The following is a 16,399-nucleotide window of genomic DNA, read 5'->3' on the forward strand; positions in this document are numbered from 1 at the left end:
GGCATGATCTGTGCTTTAGGAGTTCAGTTTAATTCAAACCAAAAGATGTATTACTGTTAATAATAGTCATAATGATAATGTTCAGTCAATTTTCAGTCCTATAATACTCTGTGTTATCATTTGGGATTTCTTGACATGGTTCACCATTTCCTTCTTCAACTCATTTTACAGAAGAGGAAACTGAGGCTAAGAGGATCTGACTCTTCCAGAGTCACACAGGTAACAAGTGTCTGAGGCCCAATTTGATCTCAGGAACATGAGTTTCCCTGATGCCAGGCCTGGGGCTCTTTCCCCTGTTCCACTTGGCTGCCCCAATAATGATCTCAGATAACATTTATTCAGGACTGTCAGCTACTTTACAATCATTATTTTCTTTGACACTGGCAACAACTTTGGAATACAGATGCTTATTATTTCCCTCATTTTACAGTTGAGGCAAAAAGAAATTAAGTGACTTGTCCAGGGTCACACAGAGAGTGAGTGTGTGAGGTCAAATTCGAACTCAGTCCTTCTGACTCCAGGCGCAGATCTCTTTGTACTGTGTGTAGCAGGGTCATAGATCCAGATGCAAAAACTGAACAGGAGCCTACTAAACAGGGGGATAACATTTCTATACACCAATAATAAACTTTTTCTACAAAGCAGTTTCAAGAGGAAGGGAGCACTGATGCCTGGTCATCCCGAGGGCCTTATGGAGGCGGTGACAAGGATTCTAGGAGAACAAAGGAAAGAAGAGGGGATTCCAGATATTGCAGAAAGCCTCGATAAAGAGGCATAAAGATGGAGAGTGGGAAACAGGAGGCAGACCATTCTGACTGGTGACATCAGAATGGACCTGATAGGAAATAACTGGTGAGGGAGGCAGGGAGGCCCTTCCAAGAAAAAAGCATTCCCTACTTTTTCCTAGAGCCAGTGATGCTACTGACTCTCTGTGGCCACTTACTGTTTCATTCTCTCTCTCTATTTTTTTGTTTCTACAGGGCAATGGGGTTAAGTGACTTGCCCAAGGTCACACAGCTAGGTGTCCGAGGTTACATTTGAACTCAGGTCCTCCTGACTCCAGGGCCAGTACTCTATCCACTGCCCCACCTAGCTACCCCCTGTTTCATGACTTCTTTACCAATATCTACCAGAATTTTGTCAGATTTGAGGTAAAACCTAATTTACAGATATCATTTTCTTCCCCCTTTTTCCATCATAAGACAATACATATATATAATATATATATATATATATATATTATATATATGTTGTTCTTCCAGGCTCAAGCTGTCACATTCTCTACATTCTACAAATAACACAAACAGTGGGCCTGAAATCATATCCACTGGCTATTTCAAGCCACAAAGACTACATTCATTTTGACCAGAAGACTCCAACCAATTAGGGACAGCAAGGTGTTCTCTTACTGCCTCTCTTTTTATCTTGGAAACCATCTCCCATCATCCCCTTTGCTATGTCTTTTCCAGTCCAAAGATCATCCTCATTTGTGGAGAAAGCAAAAGTAAAATAATCGTTGAATAGCTTTGTCTTCTCTCAGTGACCCATTATTGTCTTCCCATCTTCCTCTACTGCCCCACACCCTAGCAGTCATCTTCTGTCTTTGACAAAGCTGTTTGCTGGGATTTCTTCAGTTGAGCCTGTGCCTTAGCTCCTTGTATCCTCATCTTGTCATGCAGAATTGGTGAATGGATGATGCTGTGAGAATACATGGGTGTGGCTGGGCAGGAGCAGGGGAGTGCTGAGGCCCTGGTACTCGGATAATTCTTTCCAGCTTCCTAATGAATCCCAGCGGAACAAGCTGTCAGCCCAAAGAGCCCTGGAGCATTCAGCCACAGTGCTAAGAGGAGCTCGGGTCTATAAATACAAATTGATGCAACCTATGCTGAGCCAGGACCCTGTTGTATAGTTCTTTAATGATGAAATTCAAGGAAATTCCTATTCATGTTGCATTAGATGACCTTTGAGTTTCTGTCTGATTCTGCAGGTCTTCACTATGGTAGGAGCTCAGTCAAGGCCATTAAGAGGGTGGGGAGCAAAGGAAAAAAGGCAGCTAAGGGGGAAGCCAAGGTTAAGGACCAGCAGAATGTAAACAGGAGTTGGACAAGATGGGGTGAAGGTTTCAAGGGCAGATAACGGCCCTTGTCCAACTGTTTATCTGTGCGGTCCAAGTGGTGACTATATGCATGTATGAAGAGAAGAAAGCAAGGAGAGAATAGAAGGAAGAATCTAGGCAAATGTTAAAGAATGTAGTGACTAGAGGAGAAGGCAAGGCAGCTTCATCAGAGAGGCTTATTTCAGCACCATTTTAAGCTAGACTAGAATAAAGGGACATTGTGAAGTTCAATAATCGATGATGGAAATTTTGCCAACAATTACTCTCCATAGGATCAGGGAAGTACTGAGAAGGGAGCCCCTTGTAGGTAAAATGAGTCCCCAAATTCTGATTAGAAGTTGTATGAGGGTGCCTTCATTCCTAGTGTCCCACTGCGGGGGGCTTCCCTTAGTGAACTGCAGTGGGGAAGGCAACAGCTCAGAGGTTATTGATATCAGGAAGCAACCTTGGATGCATTCTCTTGTAGCATGAGAAGGTCCATTGAGTGCCTGGTCCACTGCCCCAAGACATCCTTCCGAGGCACCGTCTACCTCTGATACCTCAAGGTTCTGTGCTTCACCAGCCATCCTAGCTGTAGTAGTGTCCCACTACTTCTGGAGGGGATCCCGTTTACTTGGAGGGACCAGTCCATGTTCCTTTTCTGCTTGGATTATTCCAGAGGAGGAGATTCCATGATACCATATATCACTTCAATAGAGAGACCAGTATCTAGAGGCTGACCATTTGTGACTTTTGAAGCACTTATGTATATATGAATTACAAACATAGACATACATACATGGCTGTATATAGAAATCAATAAATACAAATGCATAGAATTTCTCCCTACTCGACCATAAGCCCCTAGAGGGCAAGGCCTATTTCATTTTTATCTTGGCATCGCTAGCATTATGTATATGAGCTATTTTGTGGGTGTTTAATGAATGCTTTCTGATTGAGTGATTAGTGATTCACACCACAAATGAATGAATGAAAGAAAAAGCATTTATTGGAGCTTGGGCGATGTGCCAAACTCTAGGCTAAGCACTGGGAATAGAAATTTAAAAAAAAAACAGTGAAACAGCCCCTGTTCTCCATGAGGTAATGTTGATTAGGAGAGACAACATGTAAGCTCAAGAAAAGTCCTAGAAATCTCAAGTGCACAACATCAACCCAATGGAAGTGCCCAGAGGAGCAGAAGACATATTAAATTAATCAGCTCATAGGAGGTGGGCATTCAATGGTGAGTCTGTAATCTGGTGTCCATAGAACCCACTTTTTCTGGGGTAGATTTCAGGGGATCCATGGATTTGGATGGGGAAATGGACATCTTTACTTTCACTAACCTCTAACTGAAATTTAGCATTGCCTTCAATTATTTCAAAGGGCTATTGTGAAAAGCAGCTTGTAGGCTTCACCAGAACTCCAAAGGGGTCCACTCTGTGCTCCAAATGATTCAGACCCCTTGGCTTACAAGGAGGGCAGCTGACCCTCTGTCACATTGTTGTTTCCCATCTGGAAGAGTGAACTGAGGACTGATCTTGAAATCAGAAAAACCTCAATTTTGGATCTGCCTCTTATGACCAAAGGCAACCATAGTTGAGTCAATTAGGCTGTTAATCCCCCCAAACAAGTTTCTATGTTCTAGGTTCTAGTCCTCTTGGCAGAGGAAGTGTCCACACTAGAACTTTCAACCCAAATGAATTCATAGTTTAAACATCCCTGTTGCCTTACTTTTCTTCTTAAATTATTTGACAAAGGACTTGTATTTTTTAAATTAAAAAAGTCTGGGGTGGCTAGGTGACACAGTGGATAGAGCACTGCCCCTGGATTCAGGAGGACCTGAGTTCAAATCCAACCTCAGACACTTAATCATGACCTAGCTGTGTGGCCTTGGGCAAGCCACTTAACCCCATTGCCTTGCAAAAAAAAATCCTTAAAAAAGTCTTAAATGATGTTTTTAAAATGTCACCACATTCAGTGGTGGAGAGTTTTATATACTATTCCACTTCTTTTTGAATCTAATTTCTGAATCCTAGCCCTGCCACTCATTTACCTGTGTGATCTTGGAAGAGATACTTCTATATTTAGGCCTCAATTGTCTCATTTGCAAAATAACCAAATGACCTTTAAGGTCCCTTTAAACACTAGATCTATAATCTTCCGACAAAGAATTCTCAGTCACTGGGGAAGCAGAGATGCCTGCAGTCTTGTGGGGGATTTGAAAATGCCCTTTTATTTCCTCCTCTTCTCAGGAGAATTCCCCCCCAGGGACTGGCCCAGCTATTAGAGAAGCTGCTTAACTTTTTTGCATTTTCTAGTTGCTAGTGAAGACTTGGCCTTGGAGGTGGAGGTGCAATGTAGTTCTCTTTCCAGGGAGTGCTGCCCTCCAGAGAACGTATGTGTGATATACAGGCAGGCAGGAGTGATCTGGGTTCTAGCTATAAAGCTTCTAGGGGAATGAAACTGTCACTTTTTTATGCGGCAACATAAACTGATTAGTTGAAAATAAAGTCATTAATGGAATGAAAAAAGATATCCAATAACCACTCTGCAAATGTAGCACTAATGACAATAGATTTGCATTTGGAGGCAGAGAGGAAAAACACACACAGCTTCCTCTCCATGTTCCATGTCTGACATTCTTGTTGCCAAGTGCTAGCTCATTCAGATTATTGCTTAGGTTAAAGTTGGTTCAATGTTTATTCAAGGCGAGGTTTTATTAATAAGATTAAAGTTGGGCCTGGATGGTCCCAGATTCTGCGTTTACATGACCTGGAAGTAATTCCCAGCAGAATCAAGCAAGAATGCCTATTTTTAATCTTGCATTTAAGAACTGTATATTTTATCTTAGATTAGATGCAAGCCACGTTATACAATGCAGTGGAGTTCAAAATGAATTCTCTTTATTAGCATTTTTGGTACTTTAAAAATAAAATTATAATACTAAACCTTGGAAAATATACAAAAGAGCAAAAATTAATAGACAATCCAAACTGTAAGCTTCAATAGCTGGGCTCTGGTAGACACCTTCAAAATGGAATATTGTCTCCCTGGAAGAATTTGTCTTGTAATGAGGAAAACAGCAGAGAATCCAAAGCTCACCAGTTTGAAGCTGGAAGGAACCTGACCAGTTTTTAGTCAAATCCTCCCATTTTGCAAATGAAGAGGACTAAGGCCCAAAGAGGTTACATCACTCTTGTTAAGGCACCCAATGAGAGTCTGAAGTGGAATTTAAAATTGGATCTTTCTGACTCCAAGTCCAGAATGCTATCCACTATATCACATAGAATGAATAAATGTATATGTAAATGTATATGCATCAGTAATTCCAAAGTAAATGTAACATCACTGTTTTGAGGGAACACACAAATTCTGTTATTATAAGTGGCATTGTCCCTAATTTGCACCTGAGGAAATTGAGACTCAGTTTTCTTTGTTGATCCCATTTGGGATTCTCTTGGCAAAGATACTGTAGTGCTATGCCATTTTCTTCTCCAGTTCATTTTACAGATGAATTTTCCTCCTCCTCCTCCTCCTCCTCCTCCCCCTTCTGCTGCTTCTGCTTCTTCTAGTCTTTTTTCTTTTTCTTCATCTTTGTCTTCATCATTATCTTCTTTATCTTTTCCTCCTCCTCCTCCTCCTCACCCTCATCATCATCTTTCTATGAGTCCCCAACTCAAGGATCTAATATTTTATAATAAAGGAAATAACTTAAGGTCCTATAAAGGAGATAATAAAAGCAAATATTGGGCCATTTCTTTCATGGACTTCACAGTCTAGAGCTTACACACCTGAAATAAGGTTTGCATTTATAAAAAAGAAAATAATGCAAAACAGTTTAGTGGTCCATCTCAAGTGCTCTTTCAAGTGTCTTGACTTTGCAAGTTATAGCAATGTTTGGAGGGGTGAGATCAATGGATGCACTTATGGGGACAGTTTCAAGGGGAAGGATCTGAACCATGTCCTCCAATAGATTATAGGATTGAAATTGAAATCAAAAACGAGGAGAGAATATCCCAGGTCGCAAACATTATAATTAAAGGTGAAGAAGCAGGAATTACAAAGAAATAAATCATATAATAATGTATTTAGAGCTTCAGTGAAATGAACTTAGAGGTCATCTCCCTTAGCTGTAGCTTGAGATCCTCAAAAGTATGATAAGTCCCCTTATTTTATGAACAAGAAAATGGAATCTCTGAGAAGATGACTTGTTACAAAGGTGACAAATAGTAAAGCCGAGATGCAAACTAGTCTAATTAGAGAATCATGGGATTTCCAGGCTAACAAGGATCGCAAAAACAATCTGTCCAAAATAAGAATTCTTACTGAAAACAGCTGAAAAATGGTCACTCAGCACCTGTCTGCTTGAAGACTTCCATGGAGAGGGAGCTTCTCTCAGTTGACAGTCCATTATCCCCCAGGATAGTTCTGATTGATGTGCTCTGGTCACATTTATGGCTGCCTCAGTTTTTATGCCACTTTCTAACCTATTCTACACCATATTTTCTCCACCTCAACCATTATCTCCTCCTCTTCCCTACCAGAAGCTCCTCTTCCTCTGGGTCCCCTGGTCTGCCAGATGTTTTTCTTGTTTGTTTGTTTGTTTGTTTTTGCCTTCTCTAGCCAAAGCCACTTGCCATATATCTGTGAAGGTTTCCCAACCATCTGTGCCTTCCCTTTATTTCTATGCTCCTGAGGACAGGGGCCTCGATGTTTGCTTCCTTTTGTAAGAGCATAGTGACTGTCACTATTCCGTCATTTCATTCTGAAGGCTCTTGGTGACCCCATTTGGGGGTTTTCTTGGCAAAGATACTGGAGTGGTTGCCAGTGCCTTCTTCAAGCAAAGGAACTAGTGCAGGATTAACACTGACTAAACACTAGCTCTTATCTCTATCCAGCTCCCCTAGCCAATGGGTGGTAATAGAATGTATTGAGGATGGCAAGAAGAATGGTCTTCTTCTAGGGGAGGTTTGGTTTCCTCTGGTAGTTTCTTTGTATTTATCCTGGTTTGTTTAGATTTCTTTGCCTATTTCTCCCCCTTAGATGGTAAGCTCCTTGAGAAGAGCAATTGCCTTTTGTGTCTTTTGATATTCCTAGTACTTAGTCTGGAATACACTAGGGATATACTGAATAAACATGGATTGACTGATATAATAGCTGCCAGATGAATAGTTAGGATGGTATTCCAGAGTCATAAATCTGGAATTCAAGGGGATTTCAGAGGCTCATTTTACAGATGAAAAACTGAGGCCCATAAGTAAAGAGGGATTTGAGCCCAAGGCTTATGACTAAAATTATTAGCCCTTGAATGTCATGCAAATTGGAGTTGGGACATAAACCAGTGCGGGGGAATGGAGCTATTGTGGATTCTTGGCAAAGGCAGCAACCATGAATGTTAGGAGGTTTTTAGAGGATGGGATAGAAGAAAGGGAAGCCTGGCATATGTTTATTTCCTCTTGTAAATGTTCAATAGTATTAATAGATATATTTAGAAGTTAGAGATAAGTAAGCATATCCCTCTCTCCATTTACTACCCATGTTGAATGAAGCAGTGTATGTCAATTCACAAAAGCCACCCAAGTTAGATGAGTAAGGTTCCAGGACTCCAAATCCTGGCCTCTCAACTCTATCACATGTCATCTAAAATGAGAACAGCTCAGGGATGTCCTTTAGAATTGGCATTAGAGATAAGATTCATCCTACCTGACTCTCAAGTAACCTGACCTAGAAATTCCCTTTTTTTCTCAGTGATTCTCTAATAGAAAACTATAACTTGAACTTTATTTTCTTATTTTTGTTGACTTCAGTGGGAAAATATGTAATGTTTCATTGGTGTTCAGCTTTCTTAAAAGCAAAATAATTCTCTATTGAGACTATCTGAGCAAAGTTTGTTTCAGAAAGTTAGTTTAATGAGCAGATCTATTCACTATTCTATTACACAGCTGTAGATCTATCTACTCTCCCCATCTATAAAGGTAACTAGGTGGCATATTGAATATAATGTTGGACCTGGAGTCAAAAAGACCTGAGTTCAAATCTGGCCTCAGATACATACTAACTGTGTTCCCTCTGTTTGTCTTGGTTTCCTCATCAGTAAAATGGGGAAAATAATAGCTCCTACCTCCCAGGATTGTTATAAGGATCAAATTTGTTAAACTCTTAGCATAGTGATTATACATCATACAGTTGGTGTTATGTAAATGCTCATTTCCTTCTTCCCTTCCCTTCTCATTGTAACTAGAATGAATATTCATTCAATCATCCTGCCATTGTGCCTGCTTCCACTGGATAGGTAGGTTAAACAATTATAAACTGCAAATGCATCAAGATGGTCTTGGCTATGTCCATGTTGGAGCTTCCCAATAAACTCCTTAAGGATAGTATCCATTTTTACAAGTTCTAAATAGTTAGGAGACATTTAAATAGATGTTTGTGAAATGGAATTGGATTGGATTAGATTGAATTGATGGACTATTATTATATTATCATAGCAGCACCATCCTAGAAAAACTCAATTTATACATAAAACATAGGTGACCTAGAGTTTGCTTTTATCTTCCAGGCTCTTCAATGGACAACAAGGAATCATCATTCAAAACTTTAGTACAAGATCCATCCTCACTGTCACCAATGTTACACAGGAGCACTTTGGAAACTATACATGCGTGGCTGCCAATAAGCTAGGCACAACCAATGCTAGCTTGCCTCTTAACCGTAAGTAACCTAAATGTGCTCTTTGCCTACTTTCAGAGGGTTCAACGTATCGATTTCCATGGTGGGGGGACAAAGTATGAAAACTAAATGCTCATCCTTTATGAGCTGGTCCTTTATGAATAAGAAGGACCTGAGTTCTGAACAATATGTGATTCCTATAGATGAGATGTTGAGATTTAAGAAATATATATCACTGTTTAGGAAGGGAAAAGAATTTTGTTGAGGTTACAACCAAAATCATACAACTGACCATTCACATTGGATATGGCTAGCATGGAATTCATTTCTGATATTTTCAGGAGTCTGAAATTTAGACTAGCAATTTTCTTCTGGTTCTTTTCTCTCAGAATTAGCTTGGAATATTCATCTGACACATGATAAAAGCAGCAAGCCATAAGACATCTGTTCCGAGACCAAGCATGGACTTTGTGTAGGAAACCCTTTATCGATTCTGGTTTTGGAAACAAAAGAGATTTTTTAATACTTTGTTATAAACACAGATGTGGAAAATTCAAAATGAATATTTTCGGAGAATTGGAAATAAGCAAAGAAGAATAAATTTAAGGAGAATTCAGAGTAAAGAATTAGGATGGATTTGGGCATTTAAAAAAAAGTTGCTTCCCAACTTGGTATCAACAGATTGATGAATTAGAGATTGGGTTTTTCTCCAAAGACATTTTTGAAAAAGTATCTTTCATGTGCCAGACTACTCAGGAACCACCTTTGTCTTCCATGATAAAATATATGTTGTCATGTTCTGCTTTGGGAGAGAGTTCGTTTTGCAGGCCTGAGTCAGGTGGATATGGGAATATATTATGAATCTCTTGTGGATATCTGTGAATCTATTATGGACATTGGTATTCTCTTTGTAGCCTCTTGTCAAGAAGAGGGGGAAAAGGTGGGATCCACTGATTCCTCCTTCTTAAGATGAGGATAATGCAAAACATTGCTTGACTTCTCCAGATTGAATAACCATAATTATTGTACCTTTGATTTCAAAGAACAAAGTGGGTCTTGTTAGTGCAGGCCAATGCAGATTTTTCACAGTGCTCTACCTACAATGCTAAATGAAAGGCTCTATGATTTAGGGTGCTAATTGAAGATTGATTAACATTTCTTATTACCACACTCAGAGGAAAGGCAGCATGGCATAGTGGATAGAGTCAGACCTTGGAATTAGGAAGACCTGGATTCAAGCCTATTTCTGACTCATACTGACTGGTGATTTAGAGAAAGTCTCAAAACTTCTCAGGCCTGGGTAACTCTCTAAGATTAAGAGTAGTAGATGAGATGCCAAGATGTATAAGTGGAGGGAGTTTCCACAATGGAAGTTCCCCACACTGATAAAAATCAGAGGCCCAGATCTACCCCAAAATAAACTCTGAAAGAGATCTTGTTTTGTCCTAAACCACATTATAATTAGGCTTTCTCTATTTCTTCATGGGGGGGGGGTGATTTGACATAATTATTTATGCTACAAAGCACCTAAAGTTTGAAAGCAACAGGTCTCAGTTTAATACATCTGAATGCTATGTGGGAAGAAATGATTGATATGTTAAGATAAATAGATCATAAAAGTTAAGCAATGGAATATTTAAGACATTAGATCATCAGAACTTTCAAATCACTATTTTTATTAAAAGAGTAGGGTTAAATCATCACAGTTGGCAACAAAGATTGTGATACGGACCTCATTCAGGTTTCTATTTAAACCACTAAGTCATTTAATATTATCATCAGGGAATAATCCATTGATGAAGATTACTGAAAGAAAATAGTTATTGAATTTTCTCTTTATCCTTTGAATGACTATTCTTGGATAGATATGAGATTTAATTTCTTTATTTCAATAGAAATTGAAGAAAACTCAAATGTTGACTACTTGGTGCTGCTGTCCCAAGTATATTCCTGTACCTGTAACTTGTATGTATGTGTGTGTGTGTGTGTGTGTGTGTGTATGAGTGTGTGTTCCATCAATATGATAGAAAATGGGGACTTGTGATATGCAATATGGTCCCAATTTCCTTGAAAGTTCAGTAATTAGCTGCTTCAGTATGACAGTCAGGAGATAGAATCTCAGCAGACATGAGAGCACAATAGTCCCTTTCTTGGGTGCCATCAGTTTTGCCATATCCTTTCTGCAAGAGAGGGAAAGCCTTTATTGAAAGCATGGATGCAAAAAGGAGGCTCAAGTAAGTTAAGCAAGGAGTAGTAAATGTGTAAATATGTATTTATTTGGTGCCAGATGACATTGGTTCTAATCCCAACTCTGCTGTCCATCACCTACATGACCATTTGTCTTCCATGCTAAGATAGAGTTCTAGATATAAAACCATCCTAATCAGATGCTGCCTCAAGTCTGTCCCAACTTCTCTCTGCCAGAAATTATTTTCTTGAAGCATGAGTGCTCAATGAACTCCAATGATTCCCTCTTATTTCCAGGATCAAATACAACATTTGGAATCACTAGCTCTTAGTAGACTTCAAGACTTTGTATTGGAATTAATATTTCTAAGTGGCCTGGACCCATCCTCTCTGTCCAATCTTGCAATACATCGCTCTCCAATAGATACTCTATAATCTAGACATGGACTCCTTGTCTTTCTGCCATTTCCAAAAAGACGCTTTTATATTGGTTGTTCTCCAGACCTCAGATGCTCTCCCTCCTAATGCTCAGAATCTCCAGATTCCTTTGTGATAGCTCAAGTGCCACCACCTACCTTGGCTTTTTCCTTTATGTTCCTAGACTTAAACTATCAAATCGCAAGTGCTCATAAAAGGAAATTTATTATATTGGTATAAAAATATCTAAACATATTTTTAAAAATACCTAGAGTCCAGGTTAAGAGCTCTTGCCCCAAACATCCCAGGTTGATCCTCAAATCCACTTGTATCTTCAATCAGCTTCCATAACACCAAGAATCTTAATGAGAGTTGGATTTCACGATATACCCACATCTGACAAACTAATCTTTACACTGTGCTCTAAGCTCCTGGTGAAACCCATTCATTTTTGCAATTCTCATACAATTGTTGATTCCTTACACTCAAACTGAACCATGGATGATGCAGCATGGACACAGAATTTTATTTTGCTATCTACATCAGATACACAAAGAGTTCATGAAACCTTCAGTTAGGAAACAGAGTGTTGATTGTAGTCAGGAAAAATGGGGATCCATCCTACCTCATACACTTTCTGACTGTTCCTGCGTTGCTTGAATCTCTCTGGGCTGCTGTTCAATCCTTTGTATAATGAGGATAAGAATAATACCATCACAGGGTTACTGTGTAGATCACATGTGTAAACAAAGCACTATGGGAAAACAAAATACTAGGCAAAAGACTTCAATTTTTATTACCTTGGCAACCCTCAAAAATGATTTAGAAAAATAAATACTATATTAATAGCAAGTTATTAATTTGTGATTTATCCTTTGCTTCTGTAAAGCACCAGATTAAGCAGAACTACAAGTACAGAGGCCTCCCTTCTCTCTATACTCATATCCAATGGTCCAACAGTCTGATCTCCAACTGTCTCTGACTGACTCCTACCTTCCCTAGGGCTCAAAAATAGTTTCATATGTTTTGGGTTGAGGGCTGGGATATTTCCAATAAGCCTCTTGCTCCAAGGAACTTTAAATCAAAGTGATGGTGAAGATCTCAAGTAAGGCCCTGCCCAAGTAGAAAAGGCCACCATTTCTTAAGCCAATAGAAAGTGAGATTTGTATTAGCTGTGCTGCAATAAGGAGCATTTCTGATGAGGTGGAACAGTTAGAACTTCCAAAGGACAAATGGAAAAGCATCATTCTGTTGCTATCTGTGGTGCTTGCAACCTTGGGCAAGTCACTTCCTTCTCTTGACCTTAGTTCCTTTTCTCTATAAAATGAAGGAATGGACCTGGTATAGCTCTGAGGTTCCCTTAAAATCCAGTGTTTTATTCGAAGAACCCTCATCCTAACTCCAAGAGTTGCCTTCTAGAAATTCCATTTGAAATAAAATAAAATTAAAAATAATTTTTCAGAACAACCCAAGGAAACAAGGGATTCTAAAGAAATTAATAGTGGCTGACAACTTACTAATTATCCATGTCACAATGCCTCTTCAAATAAAAGGTAGTTGTGTGTTTGTGTGTGTGTGTGTGTGTGTGTGTGTGTGTGTGTGTGTGAGTGTGTGTGTGGTACATTGCTCTTTTCCCCAGCTATCTTCCAGGCCTCTTGCCTCTGGGCCACTAACGTGGATGATTTTGGCCAGCTCCCTCTATGGGAGCATATACCTGCTGGTCGTATCCTGCCATCTATGGACCCAGTTGATCCAATGCTTTTTCTTCCATTAGAAAAGCATAAGCTTTGTGATTTTTCTTTGCAATTTCCCCAAGACAAATTCAACATTGTTTGGTTGGGCAGCCTCCTCCCCTCAAAGGCTTTCTAGTCAAAGAATGAAGGTAGGCAAGAGAGTTTGGGGGTGGTAGAGCCTCCAGTTGCCTCCATTCCCATTTCCATACTCAAAGGAGGCTTTCAAGCAATGGAACTTTCTCCTCAAATAGTCTTTTGCTGAAAACAGTTTCCTAGAATCCCAGAGGCCAAATACAGCATGAACACTGTCATAGTCTCCAGAGTGCTATGGAGATGAGGACCATGAAGGGGAGAATGAAGATGACAGCAATGGATTCTATTTAGAGGCCAGGGACTATGGTGGCAGGGCCAGTGCATGTGTAGTCAGGGGCTGGATTCAAATCTCAGCTCTGACACAATGCTGTTAACCTACCTGTTCCAATTTTCCTTACCTAAAACATACACTGATTGGTTGAAATGACCTCTGCTGTCCTTTCTAGCTCTATATCTATAATCGAAAGAAGTTACTCCACATTTGAGTTGTTACCTCATCTGTAAGATGAAGAGTTGGGATGAGGAATTTACTAAGGGTTACTTTGGGCTCCTACTCTATGATATTGTGATTAGAGAATTTCAAGTTAAAGGGCCAGAGCTCTAATCTCCCTTCTGCCAATAACATCTGCATGAATCTGAACATGTCCATGACTTTGAGCTTCAGTTTCCCTATTTGTAAGTGAGAGGCTGGACTCAATGACTTTTAAGATGCCCTTGAGGTCTAAATCTCCAAAATGTCTGGCTACCCAGTGTGATACAAGTTCACACCACCCTCTGAGTCCAAGGAAATGTACAGAGTCATTTTTTTTCAGATAATGGATGACAAATCATGCTTTAGGGGCTATGGTTCCCTCCTCAGAGGCAATGAGACATTTTGGCTGGAGAAGCTTCAACATGAGGAGGCAAAGAGCAGAGAAAAAACTTCTCTCCTTCCTAAGCCACTGCAGCCCTGCCCAGGGCGCCATTTATAAATGCTTCATCAAATTGTGGTCCCTAGAAGAGTTATTGTTCAATGTTGGAGAGATCTCCTGGGGCAAGCAGAAGCACGTTTGCAACATGTCTTTTCATCGGTGAAGTGTCTCTCATTTCCTCAAGGAAAATAATTAGGTCAGTGGCCGAAGTTCCAAACAGAATGGTGGGCCCCTAAAGATTCCCAGAATGCCTGGAACATACTCAGGCCTCCCTGGGCCTATTTCCCCCATCTCCCTGAACAATGACTCTTTGCTAACTTGCTGAAAAAGACCCAGCTGGGTCTTTGCAAGAACAATCTCAGCTCACTGCTAGTTTCAAACAGCTCCACATGCCAGTAAAAGATGAGTCTGGACCCCGGGCTCCTTTGGTCTATTATATCAAACCCAGAATTCATGTGAAAGAAGGCACCCAATGCATTACTGATTCAGACTTTTGTTGGCTGTGAGCTCCCCCTCTGGAACTTGAAAGTCTCAGACCCATAAATGGGGCTGAAAATAGTCATCGATTGTGTCTCAGGGATTCTGGAAGACCCAGCAGAGTGGTGCTGGCCGCTCACTCACTGGATCCTTAGGGTCTAGGAAGCTAACAATAAGCCCCTCCTAGTTGGACTAGTCAGTGATTCTTAGGGCTGGACATTTTCAGATTGCCAAGCAGGAGAGCTACCAACTAAAGTGGGACATGGACGGGGTGTGATTTGCCCATGGATGGGGAGTGATTTGCCCATGGATGGGGTGTGATTTGCCCATGGATGGGGTGTGATTTGCCCATGGATGGGGTGTGATTTGCCCATGGATGGGGTGTGATTTGCCCATGGATGGGGTGTGATTTGTCAGAGTCCATATCAAGCCTTCATGAAGGTTCAGGATGTTTCTTCTATTTGATTATATCTGGAATTGAGTACAGTTGTGGAAGTTGGGCTCCTAATGAGTCCTTAGTGGTTCATCAACCATCAAAATTGGTGAGACACACTATCTATCCAAGCCCAGGAAGCAGGGACATGATGGAGTAAGGATATTGATGGTTCCAGGTTGTCAACAGTGACAACCTCATCTCTGGAACTAATTGGAGTACTCAACCACAGAGCTTAGAGTCAGGATGACCTGGTTCAAATCCTATCTTCAGGGTTAGTAGCCAGGTGATCCTGGGTGAGTGACTAATCCTGCCTGGGACTTAGTTTTCTAATCTCTAAAATGAAGGGATTCAACTAGAGAGTCCTTGATGTACTGGCTATCTCTAGAGTAATAGGAGCCTAGGGGTTTATGGATTCTCACTCAGTTTCTTCAACAGCAAAATGAAGAGACTGTCAAGGACTACTCTGAAGATCCTGAGTAATAAGCTATAACAAATACTTGGCAATCTTCCAAGTATAATATAACATGAACAGCATTATTCAATAAAAATTAGTTATTGTGATGCATTTATGGGACACTAGGAAGCACAGGTAGAGCACTGGGACTGGAGTTAGGAAGAACTAGGTTCCAGTCCACCCTCAGACACTTACTAGCTAAGTGATCTTAGACAAATCACTTAGTCCTGTTTGCCTCAGTTTCCTCAGCTGTAAAGTATCTGAAGAAGGAAATGTCAATATCCAAGAAAATGCCAAAGTCAGACACAATAAAATGGCTGAACAACAATAATGTAGTTGACTTCCAAGACTGATTTTTTTTTATCTGGAAGACTTTTGAATACTATTTAGTTCACAATTTGTATTTAAAATAAAGAACCTGAGCTCTATAGAGGTAAAATGACTTTTTCAAGTCACATTGCCCAGATAGCATCACAGAACTCCAAAGTTAGAAGGAACCCAACACAAAATATTCCTGAACAATAACCCTTCCATGACATACCCAGGAAGAGAGCATCTAGATTTGGCACATATCTACTGAATTATATATCATGGCTTAGACTAGAAGGTACAAGGATACATGGAGCATACCATATGCAGCAGCTTCCTGGACACCATGTTCTCTCTCTTAGCTTTTGAACTCACCATGGAATCACAAAATCAAAGGACTGGAACAGATCTTTGGGTTATTCGAGACCATTCTGTGTCTCCAAAAATATTGGAAGATATCTCTTAAAGAGAAGCTCATGGCCTCTTGTGTCATACTTCAATCAATAGGAACATTTGTATTATTATTATTCTTGTTAGATTTTTCTCCCCTCCATCATGCCTATATCTCCTCTGCACCTTCCATTCATGATTCTAGCTCTGCCCTTTGAGGCA

The 16,399-nt window shown here is 40.1% G+C and overlaps 1 long non-coding RNA gene across 1 annotated transcript in view; it reads left to right on the forward strand.

Annotated features, from left to right (window-relative positions):
• Nucleotides 1-16,399, forward strand: part of LOC141512334 (uncharacterized) — a 249,086-nt gene that overhangs the window by 28,349 nt on the left and 204,338 nt on the right. Inside the window, exon 2 of the long non-coding RNA XR_012475459.1 lies at nucleotides 8,661-8,812. This is a non-coding gene — a long non-coding RNA (uncharacterized LOC141512334). The remainder of the gene's footprint in view (nucleotides 1-8,660; nucleotides 8,813-16,399) is intronic.

This window comes from Macrotis lagotis, chromosome 2, assembly GCF_037893015.1.
Source record: "Macrotis lagotis isolate mMagLag1 chromosome 2, bilby.v1.9.chrom.fasta, whole genome shotgun sequence".
NCBI classification, from domain to species: domain Eukaryota; kingdom Metazoa; phylum Chordata; class Mammalia; order Peramelemorphia; family Peramelidae; genus Macrotis; species Macrotis lagotis.